Source organism: Nanorana parkeri, unplaced genomic scaffold (genome assembly GCF_000935625.1).
Source record: "Nanorana parkeri isolate BGI_ZX_2015 unplaced genomic scaffold, ASM93562v1 scaffold409, whole genome shotgun sequence".
Taxonomy (NCBI): domain Eukaryota; kingdom Metazoa; phylum Chordata; class Amphibia; order Anura; family Dicroglossidae; genus Nanorana; species Nanorana parkeri.
The window spans coordinates 802634-815765 of record NW_017306677.1 but is presented as its reverse complement, the minus strand read 5'-3'; positions in this window follow the sequence as shown (position 1 = coordinate 815765).

Below are 13132 nucleotides of genomic sequence, written 5' to 3'. Positions count from 1 at the left end.
GGGGCAGAAGATATCAAATTGGGTGCAGGCCTGTCAGGAGGACGCCCCACCTCCTTAAAGGTACAGAGACACACAAGGGATCCCGCACATCCCATTGGCAGCTGAGAAACCCCATGCGTCGCTGCACCAAATCGGTAAAGCAAAACAAACGACAAACGCACTCAACAATTTGTTACCAGTTATACAGTAAGGTGCACACGAAATGGGCTTTGAACAGTGGTACAAGATGGAGACTCTCATAGTTTAGAGTTAGGACCGCACTATAAGAGGTGCCTTGGCGCGGCAGTGCGGCTTACACATCCTTTGCAGAAGACGTGTATCCAAACCTCTGTCATTGTCCTTAGTGGTGAGACAAGTTGTTTTACATGCTGGTTTGTGAGTGTGCCATGATGCCTTTCTACTGTACCACTCTCCAGCTTCAGACGCTGGAGATAAGCTGATGAAGCACATCTCTGCTTCATAAGCTTCTTCGGGGGTCCTAGGTGACATTAGGGGTCTTGGAGACCCCTGATGTCTCCATTAAGAGAACCTGTCGCATCTTTTTCTATCACATAGGGGGGTTTCTTAGCCCCCTATGTAATAGCAATAAAGTTAAGTGGGGGAAAAAATAGGAAACAAAATTAAAGATTACATTTTTTTTTAACCTCTTGCCGTCCGCCCGTAGTAAAAAAACGGACGGATGGCACTGCAGCATCTGCGGGTTGCCGTCTCCAGACGGCAATTTTTTTCTGCTCGCGCGCGCCCCCTAGCGGGCACGCACGGGCAGAAAAGACCCGATCAATGCACACACCCGGTACCGGGTGTCACACATATAGGCGATCAGCGGGTCCATAGCCCGCCGATCGCCTATATGTGCTCGTTCGCGGCACCCTCCACCAGGGGTCCTAGAGACCCCTAATATCTCCATAAAGAGGACCTGTCAGTGTGCCTTTGCTATTATATAGGGGGTTGTTATCCCCCTATATAATAGCAATAACAATAAGTGCAAAAAAAAAATATATAAATAAAAAAAAAAAAAAGTAACACATAAAAAAATAAAATAAAATAAAAGCCACATATAAAAAAAGGGGAAAAAACCCCCCCAAAATGTTTAACTCCCCCACCCCCACGTTTACGCGCCTATAAACGTAAATACGCGTCCGGTGCCCCAGCGCGCAAAAATTACAATTGCGCTACACATGTTACATATCGCCGCGAACGTCGCAGTGAGAGCAATCATTTTAGGGCCATCAATCACTGATAACACTAAACTGATGAGCGGTAACAGCTTTTAAAGCGTCGCCTATGGCCAATTTTGGGTATTATCGTTTTTTGAGGTTTCGCGCGCGCACGCAATTTTAAGGCTTGACATGTTTAGTGTCTTTTTACCCGACGTGACCCCATCTTTTATATTTTACCAAAAAATTGGGTAATAATAAATGTTTTATCATTTAATATAGGGGAAACTGTTTTTTTTTAAAAATTTCGGTAATTTTTCCTTAATATAGTAAAAAAATAAAACCCCCAGTGGTGAATAAATACCACCAAAAGAAAGCTCTATCTGTCCCCAAAAAAGGGTATAAAATTCATTTCAGTACAGCGCTGCATGACGGAATAAATGTCAGTTAAAGTACCGCAGCGCTGAATACTGAAAAATGGCCTGGATGGGAAGGGGGGTTTAACACCGCGGATGTCAACTGGTTAAAGTTACACATAAGAAAGAATTAAAAAAAACACATTTTTTTTTAAAGTCCCAACCCATACATACACGCATGCAAACATGCGTCGGGTGCGCATACCTTCGAAAACGACGATTGCGCCCATTATGCCGCACATGTTACATATCACCACGAACGTCGCAGTGTGAGCAATCATTCTAGGGCCATCAATCATGTTTGGTGTCTATTTACCCGACGTGAACCCGTCTTCTATGTTTTAGCAAAAAATTGAGTGATAATAAACGTTTCCTAACACAATGTAAATTTTCTGTAATTTTTCCGAAAATATTAGTAAAAAAATAAAAACCTCAGTGGTGATTAAACACCACCAAAAGAAAGCTCTATCTGTCCCCCAAAAATGGTATAACATTCATATCAGTACAGCGTTGCAGGACGGAATAAATGTCAATCAAAGAACCGCAGCGCTGAACACTGAAAAATGGCCTGGATGGGAAGGGGGTCTAAACACCTGGTCTTCAAGCAGTTAAAATAGGCCCAGCCGCCCTAAACAACATATGGCAATCAATCGGTCGCCCGCGGGGTCCAGGGAGAAATCGTCATTCCGCCGGCCCCGTCTGGGTGTCATGGAAGACACACAGGCTGTTCCAGAAGCTTGGCAGCTGCTGTGTTCGGCCTGCGCGGCTGCGCCCTTTCATCTCAGGGCGCATGCCGAGGCAAACCAAGTGCCTTGGTTCCTTTAGCAGCGTAACGCCAGTGCGGCTGCACCCCTCCAACTTTGGGTGCACGCCAGCACACCGGCTCTTGTAGGACGGCCAATAAGAAGAGAACTGGGATATGAAGTGATGTCATCTCCCTGCCTCTCCCAAAGCTGCACGCCGCTGTAGAGAGGTAAGACAGGGCAGTCTACATGCCCAATTATTGTAATAAATAACAAATACTTGAGCTGTAGAAAATAATAAGAAAACATACTAGCACATGTTCCAGGCTAAGAGAAATGAATTGTATTCAAAAAATCTTTTGTTTATTAAAGTTGTTAAAAATATTTATATATACCCTCTAAGTAAGGGCTTATTCACACCATAGCAGCAGCTGCTGGAACGCACAGCAATTTCTCACTAACGTTCCCCTTTGTTCAGGGACGGGAGGGGGCGTGGTGGTGCGGCACCACAACCACGCCCCCCTGTTTTTCAAACTATGATCCAGCCCCCAGCAATGTCTGAGGGACAGTGAACTGGCCCCATGATGTTTAAACAGTTTGAGGACCCCTGATCTACTGGATCCCATTTGGTATGGTTTCAGCTACCAGTATACAATGATGTTAGTTATCAATACTCCTTACTTACTAACACCACTTGATCTGTCTGCCACCTATACAGTTAATCTCCATCTTTATGTCTCCTTTGAGATCTAAAAAGGCCCGGACTTTGCATTGCTCACTATATACCTGTCCAACCTTTAAAGTGAGCCTTTACCCGCTTTCAGTAAAAATTACATCAACATGCAGCTCTGAATGCTAAAATGAAATCATCTTACATTCATTAGTTGAACATGTTTTGCTTTTAGTTACACTGACTGTTTTTCTACTTCCTGGTTCAGTGAGGCAGCGGTGATGTAGCCCTGGCGTCACAAGGGAGGCTACATCACCAGTGCCTTCCTGGGAGATCTCATCTGTAAACTGCAAAATCTCACAAGATCACGGGGCATACATATTTTTAAAACGGGCTGCACTGCAGCATCGGGATGGAAACAGACACTATCTTTATTATGGGGAACCACAACACATGCGTTTTAGTGCATCAGAACACATACATTCAAACACAACAGTGTAACTGGGCCCTCAATTTTCCCTTTGGGCCCATTGACACTGTAGCATTTTAATGGATGCGTTCTGATGCATTAAAATGCGCATGTAGTGGTTTCCTTAAATAAAGATAGTGTTCCTATCTCAGCTCTGTAGTGCAGCAAGTTTTGAAAATACATGTCATACTTTTTTGGCGTTTTACCGCAGCGAAATCATTGGCAGTGTATCAAAACACATGTTATATACATTGTGATGCGTTGGCAACAGGTAATAAAGAGCCTTAGTCAATGGCTCTTAACTCTATCCATTTATTTCAAAAATGTGTTGGAAACGCATGCCAACACATATTAACACATGACAATGTATAAAGTAAAAGCACATTGACTCATTTCAATGCAGCTGCCTAATGCTACAAAAACGCGCCTTAACGCACATGTAAAGCTCTAAATGGCCCCTTATGCTAATCCCCAGACAAATATTAATATTCGGTACAGGAGTGTCAAGTGATCATGGCTTTAGGTGAGTAGAAAGTAGGGTTGCCACCTGTCCAGGATTCACCCGGACAGTCAGGGTTTTGAATGCTGTGTTCGGGTTTCATGGGAGCAGAATCTCGGACACATGATGTCAGGCAGACAGGGGCAACCAAAATTAAGATAGGGTCTACTGGCCCCCAATTGAAAAAAGTGTCAACTGTGATATTTACATAAGAATGGGCGGCACTATTTACATATGAATAAGCCAACACTCATTCTCCCCCAAAAAATGTCAGAGCGTCGCTAGAGTGTTCGGGTTTCGCTTGAAGAGAAGGTGGCAACCCTAGTAGAAAGGGTGTTTAGATTTTTTGGGGGTAATGTCATAGATCAGTTGGTGGTGGTGGGGAAATTGGGGGGGAGGGCAGAGATCAGCTTTAATGTTTGCACCTACTCCTCTCCACCACTAACAGCCAGGTTTCACAGTGTCAGTACCTAGTCAGCTCCTTGGCTGTACATGCATGTGACCTTTAACCCTCTCTGCGGCCATACACTTAATGGTTTCTTCTTGTTCAGCCCCTCCTCAAAGCGCATGGTGCTGTAAGGTGCGCCTGGTTGCTATTAATAAATAGGACTGCAGCGCGTCTTACAAAGTGACATGAGTTTGGGGCGAAGCATCATTGCACACAAAAACATGCATCTTTGCGCACATTGCTGCAGTGCACAGATGTGAATGGGGCCTAATGGTTCACCGCATTCTGTTGGAACTCCTGTTTCTCACCTGTCTGCAGCTATTGAACTTGGCTGATTTTGCAGAGCCGTAATGACATCATCCAGCCTTACTGCAAGGATAAGACAAAAGCTAACAACACTAATACATACATTGTGTTCTGCTATGTTCCTGTGATCTTCCTACTTTTCCACGAATGCGATTAAATGTTCTTTTATAGGTTCCAACATGTAATTTACGTTTATTTGTTCTTTATTACGCTTACTGGTTATGAGCTGGTATCTCACCAGCCAAAGATTTACAAGATTGCAAAATCAATGCCTGGCTAAATTCCCTTTATGTTCTTATAGCAGAGCGCACAAATGATATCCACACATGGCTCGGGGTGTGCTGGTTGTTAAGTGTGACAGTTGTGTGTCCCTAGATAAACACTGGCTACCGAGCAACACACAGACACGCAAACACAACACAAAGCATGCTGCTTCCTGCTTAGGCCAAGGAGCAGGGAGGTGACTGTCGCCAGACTGAAATACTGCCTGAGTTATTAACCATTACACACTTCAAAATGGGCTAGCAGCACATAGCGTGGGCATTTATGTGTGGTGATGACATGTTCCATAGAGCTTACTATAAAAGGAAACAATGGCCACGTCTATGGCTCGGGGTGATACTTTTACAAAATACATTCTTCAGCTTGCAACTCTGTATAGTATCATAGCACAAGTTATATCCTACAACAATTGATGCTGCAAGAGGCCGATGTGACTGATTTATAAAGAAGTGTCTGGCTTTCCCATAGCAAACCATCATATCCTTTCTTAAAGTGTATTTCCATGTTTGCAGCCATGTTGGGATGACACCTAATTTATCTTTGTGACATGTTTCTTATTCACATTGCATAACTTAATTAAAAATATTTAAAGCAGAACTCCTGGATTTTAAAAAAAACATATCCTTCATGTGGGGCTACCCCCGCACTGCAAGGGTTAAGTGCTCATTTTGTCCAGGGAACCTAAATAAAGCAGATATACTAATCTGAACCTCAGTCCCGCTACCTCCCTCTGGGATGCTAGACCAGTCTTACCCCCTGGACTCCAGCGGTCTAAAGATTGCTGACATCATCATATCAAATGCAGGTCAATGCAATGACTTGCATTAGACATGAGCAGGGCTGCCATTAGAAATCATGGAGCCCATGCAGCCTACATGTCAGGGACCCCCTGCTGGACACCGAATGATGCTGTACAGAGTGGCAGTCAACTATTTTTTTTGGGCGTACAGATCTGAGTAAGTGCCACCCTGATCCTCCAGCTATAGGCACACCTACTCCTCTTCCTGGTTCTCCTCTTTAAAAAAAAGACCTGCTCTCTTTTGTCTCTACTCCTCTGGAATGGTTTTCAGGGTACAATGCTATACAGTGCAACATTTTCTGTACAGCCACTTGCTACTGTACATGATGTAGTCAGTGACCCTAGGAGGACTTCGGCAAGGCCAGGTGTCACACACCTCATAGAGTAACACTAGCCACATTCTGCTCCTTCATGTTTTCCAGGTCCATGATAAGGCAGCGGCTCATCAGAACTGGTCATCATGAGCTGGGGTGTAACATGGCTCTGCCAGTTCTTTCTCCTCCCCATATTGCTCCTGTGCCTGCTCTCGTTTGTCCACCCTTCTCCAGCTCAGCTCCCTCTGCCCATTCTGTTCACCTGCATAGTACAGCCACAACTCTACTGCTGCTTAGGCATGGAGATGTAGGGGACTCCCAGAACCCTCAGCAAGGTTCATCCTGGTGACACTCATTCCTCTGTGGGAATCACCCAAAACATGGCATGGTAGAGGGAGCATTGCAGGTAGTGTGCTACGTAGGACTGACAACTGACAGTTGGAACGCCATTAGAATCATGGGGCCCATAAAGCCTTCCTGCTGAGCCTTCTCCCCCCACCCCCAAGACCTGATGGGGCGGCCCTGGGCCTGATGATGCTGAGGGAGATTCTACCAGCTGGAGTGGAGGGGGGGCTTGTGATGATCGCAAGTACGATCTGCCTGTCCAAGATGGGCAGATCGTACGATCTTTTAATTAGCTTACAACCATCGCAAGACAAAAGTCTTGCGATGGTTGTAAGGTGTATGGGCACCTTTACAACAACATAGACAGAAATAAAGACTCACCAGAGGGTCGTTCCCCAATCTATCCAAATTTAATATAAAATGTTTTACTTTAAATACACTTCAAGAACCATCAGTAAAGTTAGATCATTTCATATTATGTGAAATCAACAGGTATGTTGTGGAAAGCCCTTCCATGTGCACCTTACTTTGAGAGCACATTTCAAGCGTTTTTCAGGTGCTCCCATTAAAGTCCATGAGAGTAAAAAGCTTGATTTTGCCTGAAAAGAACCTAATTTACTTTTTCAAGCTGCAGGTGTTTTGCTACAGGGGCCGAGTGCTCAGATAACAGGGGCCATTGAAAACAATGTGATTCCTCTTGCTGAGCAATGTAGCGCTTAGGCAATTGAGCTACAAAATGCCCAGGTGTGAATGGGGCCTAAAGGAGTGGTGGAGATTTAGCAACTTTATTGACCACATGTTATGTCCTAAGACCAAATGGATATTCCTCATGGATGCTTTCTTTAACTCTGACCTAAACAGTGATGAAGAATTATTAGCAATATTTGTAATAGAGGTAGCCTATGTGCTGGTGCAGTATGTAGAGTAGTGATGGGCTCGGGCGTGTTCGCAAGCGCCTCGTGCCAATCATAGGCACTGAGACATGTTCCCGGTCCGCAGCTGCGGAGATCGGGAAATGTCTCAGTGCCTGTGATTGGCCCTGCGCGCTGACGGCTTCCTGGCGGGCTCGGCACGAGGTGCTTGCGAACACGCCTGAGCCCATCACTAATGTAGAGGCATAAGCAAATGTGAGGGCTAATACCCAAGGGAACCTGCTTTGGATGTGTGTGTCAGTATAAATAGTTATAAATACTTGCAGGTGTAAGATATATTCAAGAGAAAAGTGCTGCACATAATTAAGTTTTAAAAATAACATACTGTAGTATGAAAAAGTGAATGCCCACTCCCTACCTTGGGCTGCCAACATACTCACATGTGCAGGTCCTCAAGATCCTGACAAAAACATCTTCTAACCTCCTCTTTTTTTACTCATGGTGCCATCACCAGTGAAATTATTTTATTACACTTACACATGGTGGTTATTTGTTAGACATTTGATGTTCACTGTTATAAAGTGCTTTGTCAATTATATATACTTATGCTCTCTTGTCTGGTATCCCCCGTTTCTTCAGCGCTGTACCCTTTTCCCTCTTTCGTGTTCTGCATCTCTTATTTGTTTTGTTTCATAATAAAATTGATTGAGTAAAAAAAATGAATGCCCACAAACACACTGAATGCAAAGGTTGTTCACTGAGATTGCCATTCACCACCTATAAATTACCTACTTTGCTTTTCTCTTCTGTGACTACTATTCGTGGCCACATGGATAATTCTAGAGGCATTCTAGGAATAGAAGATGATCTGTGAATGCTGGTAAATTGCCTGTCACTTTGCCATTTTAAAATCCCTTTGTGGCATGTGAAATATGCTACAGATATGAAACTCGAGACATGTGCACCACTGAGGGAAAGATAAGAAGACAATTATGCAGGTCATGATTCATGATTTTCATAGCAGAAAGGTGACAAATATCATTAACACCATCCAACTGAGCATGCTGTGACAACACATTATTGGCACTGAAGTTCTTTTTTAAAGACTAACTACAGGGAAAAACATTTTCTACCCACCTGTACAACACAAACCTACCCAAGTCTCCCAACAGTGACCCTCCCCAGGAAATCTTCCAGTAGTGGAGAGTGATGATCAGAAGCTGCAGTCCAGAGCCACCAACTGGTCTTGTTGCCATGGCATCATGAAGCCCTCAGGGTCTTTTAGAGGTCCCCTCTGATGGACTCCTCTGGCAGCCAATGAGCATCATCCATCACCAGTGATGGGTGACATGGGCACTTCAAAAAGGATCCTCCCACCCTGCAGACCAGAAGAATGAAGTTGTTTTTTTTTTTTGAGAGATTGGCATTGACGACACACATAATGCAAAATGTAGATCACCCCAGCATCATAGTACAATGTTGCAACTACAGAGCATGCAATCACATTCTGCACAAATCTTAAATTGGTAGATTACACTGTCAGGCTGTAGTCAGTCTGATTTCATTGATAGTTCAGCTTTCTGAAGTTTCTCCTGAGCTCTGGTGATTGCTTCTGCATGGTGCTGGGGGTGTCCCAGGCAATAGTGTGGGAGGATGCACTAATCAGAACTAGGAATGTTTATACTTCCCTGACCAACCACTAGGAGGATTACTGCCAGTGGTGCATGCTGGGAGAGAGTATAAATGTTTGGGAGTGACCTTTCCCCCAAAAGTTTGGGAAGTCAGTCTTGCCCCCCGTGCTTCTTTCCTGGGCAAGGGATGCTTTGGACTGTGCCTGCTCTCTGAGCGGGTGACCATGTGCTTGGACTTAGGCCTGGGTTCAAGGCCTATATGGAAAGCCTGGAGATAGAGATGCCATGGAAGAACTTCAGCCTGAATAAGGAGCCTGAGAAGCTGGGTAGAAACGTGGTCCTTGATTGAAGTGTGGTGGTTTCTCCCGAAGATGTTGGTAGGTGTAATATCCAGTACCTTACAGCCAGGAGCTTTATTTACAGAATACTGGGTCAGCTTAAAGGAGAACTATCAGGTGAGTGAATTATACTGCGGCCGCAGCGCTCTCATTATATAGCGAGCAATAGCGAGCTTTGGGTCATGGGAGGAGGTTAGTGTATGTCCTCCCGTGATCCAAAAGAGAACTATGGGTTAAAAAGGTTACCCAATAGTTCTCTTTTAAAGGTACTCTATCTGTAAAGGTTGTAAATACTTTTTGCCTCTCTTTTCTGGTGTTTGCGGGTCCATGGGTGTCCTGAGCCCTAATCCTCTCTTCCAATGGTATTAAATAAATTTACTGCAAGCAAAAGATTAGCAACGTGGAAGTCAGTTTATCACCACTGGTCAGTTGGTGAGTGCTTTGGGGACAACTATGGAACTGTGTACTTTAGACAGTCTAGGAGGGCATGATTCATCAGTGGCTCCTTAGAGGGTGAGTGCTACAATAATAAATGTCAAAGCTTTAGTGCAGGATTTGAATTTTCTCTAAGGGTCTATTTTTTACATCCACATCTTAATGCCTGAGTATGTCAAAGACATATTTAAACCTACATTGAGCGTTGACCAGACAGTACATGGGAAAGTCACACTTTAATTAATAATCACATCTGTTCGGAAACTCCCTAACTTTAGCAAAGCACATGAGGTGATACATACATACTATTAAACAGAAACAAGCGTTACGTTGTGTGAATTTATTAATATATTGTCTAAAAATGTGTTAAATTGTCAACATGACAGGTAGGCACAAATTAAAGTTATAAACATTTCTAAAACAAGTTATGTCATGTAATCAAGACAACTTTCTAATCAGTAAGCCTTTTGCTGACTATATAATTTCACTGACCTAATTTATACATATAAATTTAATTTCATAATATGATGAATGTCTGAAAACATAATTAGCAAAGTGTGTCTGTTTGACATCATTCAGGCATACGAGACAAAATGCTGCTTTAAAAGTGTTGGGTCTTGGCAGCCCTTTCCTGCACTTCATTTTCTACAGCCGCAAGTGTATGGCCATGGCAGTTAGCAGTAAGTAAAATAATGCATCCATTCTGCAGAAGCCTATCTGCACTTTTAATTATTCACATTTCCAGTAATTGAGCGCATTTGTCAATGTGACATTTCAAAGAGAAACATCTAGTGAAGGTTAACTTGTAAACAGAAGTTTAAAGGATTGTAGCATAGAGCACAAAATTGATTTTCTATTCCTCTTTCAGTGCTTGATAATGCTCCATTATAACGAATGAAATATGAGCTCAATGCATTTCTTTTTTTAAATTATTCATGCATGGGAGAACAGCTTTGACATACGATTGGCTTCTTTATTATTATTATACAGGATTTATATAGCACCAACAGAATGAGCAGCCATTTTACAATATAGGGAAGACATTACAATCACAATACAAATCAAGACAAGATGGTAAGGAGGGCCCTGCCACTGAGGGCTTACAATCTAAAAGACTAGTTTAAGTTTTATATCAAAGAGATTATGACAGGAATGCATAAAGCAGATGTAAACCTATGACATCTAGTTTGCTAAAGCTCTGTATCATAAATACTGCCATTTTTAAATATTTTTTTTTTTTAAATGTGTTACCCCATGGTCCCTGTGTGTGTTGTAAAGTAGCCACCACTCCAAGCTCACTCATCACTGTGATGGACTACAATCTCAATACAAATTAGTAAACTAAACATGAGATTGTAGTCCATCGTGGGAGTGAGCTTGGAGTGGTGGCTACCTTACAACACACACACAGGGACCACAGAGAAGAAAAATAGCCACCCTCCAGAAGGAAGGACAGTGTCAGCACCAACTCAGAGATGACTGGAGGATCTACAGCCAAATGATACACAAATAAGATACATAGTGTCACTTTAAGGGCTACAGATGTCACAATATTTGAGGGCCAAAGGGATGCTGTTAGAGCTGGCTACAGAGAGTTGTATGTAGTAGTGATGAGCAAATCTGCCTGAAATTCAATTTGCTGAGTGTTCAGGGATTCCTGTTTATAGTTCATAGAACCTGCAATTAGACCAAAATTCCATTAAAATAAAAAATGAGAGTCTTAACATGTGGCTTTCAGGGCAACATTAAAATTACACAAATCCTTTAAATAACATGCCCAGAGGTGCCTTGAACTGTACATGGTGCTGCGGAACAATACAATTTTCACAGACAGTCTCAGCTGTAGTGTACACTGGCAGTGCATATTTGGCCATGAAATTGATTTTTTTTCTTTTACAATTAGTTTGGCTTACATACAGCAGCAGAACCCCAATATGCTAAATTTCACACAAAAATACCTTTTAATCACAGCTCCTCCATCTATCTGGGCAGCCAACAAGACCAGCCACAGGTGCAAACTCTCTCCGGGCGCTGTCAGCCCTATAAGTCAATTGAGAAGAAAAATATTTAGCCACAATCCAAAAGTCCACATTGCTTCTACAACTTTATTAGGCACAAATGGACATAGACACTACATAGGCTTCTTCTGATGGGTTTCCTCCCCCTAGTGAAGCTTAAAGTAACACTAAACTCAGGAGTTAAATCTTAAAAATGCATTCAAGTATCTTAATTCTTAGTAAAAATTTAGTTTATTTGTGAATCACTCAGCTGTACATCCTAATATTATCTCTGAATTCATACCGACACTGTCCTTCCTTCTGGAGGGTGGCTACTTTTGTTCCCCATAGTCCCTGTGTGTGTTGTAAAGTAGCCACCGCTTGAAGCAGGCTCCCATGATGGTCTACAATCAGTGTTAAGTTTCCTAATTTGTATTGAGATTGTAGTCCATCATGGGAGGGAGCTTGGTCTGGAGCGGTGGCTACTTTACAATACACACAGGGACCATGGAGAACAAAAGTAGCCACCCTCCAGAAGGAAGGACAGTGTCAGCACCAATTCAGAAATGATTTGAGGATCTACAGCTGTCATTTTTGTTAAGAGTCAAGGTACTTGAATCCATTTTTAAGATTTAACTCCTGAGTTTAATGACACTTTAATCATATAGTTAGGGAGGTGTACACCAGTGAGTGTATATATAGAGACAAAATAAATTAATGTTACAACCTCAGCATCTGTTTTGAAAATACCATTTGCGGGATGTCAATTCAATTGGTAGGGGGGCCTTCCAGGGCCTTCGCTTTATTGAGGCAGCCTCAGGCTGTTGCCACAGGCGGCATTTCTTTCGATCATGTTGTGGCACAGCAAGCAGAACAGCATGTTTGTTGTATACTGGCTGCTCTGCTGCACAATGTTTGCACTGTGCCTGCTGCCACTTTCTGGCCACAGCATGCTAAGAGCTTGGTGAGGAGACGTTCAATGTAGACTCACACAAATGCAACCAGCGGTAAAGAGAATATTACCGGACAAACGTAAATATTTGAGGAGGCTGAGGCAAAACTAAGGATGTAAGTAAGCAGCTGCTATACTGTGTATGTGTGTGCGTTCTTTAAATTGTCTCTTATATGATTTTTGAACAATGCAATTCTAACATATGACTAGTTGAAAGGTATCTCCAGGAAAAGAACTATATACACGGTTGAAATACATACATGTAAATAGGTTTAGCTGCCAAAGTAGTTCAACTTTTATAAAGCCAGTATTGTGATTCACATACACCTGCCACATTGATTTCACATTCTGTTGTTAACTTGCTGCTTTCTTAAAAAGAGGTGAAGATACTGATTCAATACTGACCCCAATAGACCTGCTGGAGGCAGGGTGGTGACAAGACACAAAGCTTGATAAAGA